Here is a 2,160-nt window from a genome sequence, read left to right on the forward strand (position 1 = left end):
GCCGTGGCATCAGCCTAGCTCACAGCAACCTCAAACTCCTGGGCTCAAGCGATCCTCCTGCCTCAGCCTCCCGAGTAGCCTATCCCGTATAGGCATACGACACTGTGTCCGGCTAGTTTTTTCTATATTTTTAGTTGTCCAGCTAATTTCTTTCTATTTTTAGTAGAGATGGGGGTCTCGCTCTTGCTCAGGCTGGTCTCGAACTCCTGAGCTCAAGCAATCCTCCCACCTTGGCCTCCCAGAGTGCTAGGATTATAGGTGTGAGCCACCGCACCCGGCCAAGATTTCTTATTCTTAAAAAAAAAAAAAAAAAGCTAAGAATTCTTCAAGACAGTTATTCTTAAAAGTAACCTAACTGATGCCTCAATATGGAAGACCCATAGCAAAGGATGACAGTATCTGGTTGCTATTATAATGTTCTTACTTTTTTCTAAACAAAGAAAAATTTCATCCGGTTCTTTAATAAAATGTCCACTATATGTAATGACCGTCCTCCCATCAACACTTATTCAAATTCTAGGCTTCACTGTGGATCCTCTGAACTGAAAACGTTTTATTTCTATCACTTTGTTGGCATTAACAAATACTGTCATTGTCACAGGTATTTTCTAGCTCACCTACTGGATTCCGAGTACTTACAGGTAAAAACATCATGTTCAACATCTTTGTTTACTACATAGCACAGAGCAATGCATATAATTCATATTACTATCCCTTAGTGATTGAATAAATTGAAAACCCACCTTCCTCGGTGTTTGGTGCCCTGGAAATAATTACATTTACAGCACATTTTATTTTTCTACAGTTGTCATATCTACCTGTTTTGTAACAAGAACCTAAAGTGTTTGTCAACATTAACAAATAATAGCTGATATTTGAGATTATTCTATTACTGTATTTCTGATCTTTTGGGTGGGCACCTGAAAATGCAAAAACAATTAGAGTTAACACTCAAGAGTTGCAAATTACAAATGACAACCCCGTTTCAGGAGTAGAAGAAGGGAGTGACCGTTCACGGGGGTGATTAGCAGGGGCGTTCCCTTTCCCAGTCATGGGTCCTCCAGTCTGGACAACACAGCACGCAGCCACCCTAAAGACAGGGTGCCAGGACCCAGATCTCAAGCTCTTATTTTTATGGTGGTGGATAAAGATGACACTAAGGCTGTGTTTACAGGATACAGCAAACTAATAATTTCGGAGAGAGCGAACAAATATTTCAGGGTGTTCTTGGCAATCCGCTGATGTGAGAACATTTTTCATCTATTTTTCCCTTTTATTTACACCTTTATTTCAAAATGTTTGTTCTTAAATCTTTTCAAAGTTTTTAAAATTGTGGTAAAATATACAAAATATAAAATTTACCATCTTAATCGTTTTTAAGTGTACAGTTCAGTAGTGTTAGGTGTATTCACATTATTGTGCGACCAATTTCAAGAACTTTTTTATCTTATAAAACTGAAACTCTGTATCCATTAAACAACAACTCCCCATTCTGCATGATCTTCCCAGCTCTGGGCAATGATCATTCTACTTTCTGTTTCTATAATTTTAACTACACATATAAGTGGAATTTATCTAATATTTGTCCTTCCGTGACTGGTGTATATCACTTAGCACAATGTCGCAATGGTCATCCATGTTGTAGCATTATGTTAGAATTCCCTTCCTTTTTAAGGCTGAATAATATTCCATTGTATGTACAGACCACATTTGGTTTACCCATTCATCTGTCCATGGACTCTTGGTTGCTTTTACCTTTTGGCTACTGTGAATAATGCTGCTATCAATATGGATGTACAAATAGCTCTTCAAGACCCTGCTTTCAGTTCTTTTGGTACATACCAAGAAGTGGAATTGCTGACTCATATGGCAATTCTATTTTTAATTTTTTGAGGAACAGCCATACCGTTTTCCACAATTTTACATTCTTCCAACAGTGTGTTAGGGTTCTACTTTCTCCACATCCTCACCAATACTTGTTATTTTCCCTTTTATTAATACAATAGTGACGATCCTAACGGATGTGAGGTGGTATCTTATTTTAGCTTTGATTTGCATTTCCCTAAGGATTAGTGACATTGAGCATCTTTTCAAATGCTGCTGACCATTTGTGTATCCTCTTTAGAGATATGTCTATTCAAGTCCTTTGCCTATTTTTTT

This window comes from Propithecus coquereli, unplaced genomic scaffold (assembly GCF_000956105.1).
Source record: "Propithecus coquereli isolate 6110/MARCELLA unplaced genomic scaffold, Pcoq_1.0 Scaffold269, whole genome shotgun sequence".
NCBI lineage: Eukaryota > Metazoa > Chordata > Mammalia > Primates > Indriidae > Propithecus > Propithecus coquereli.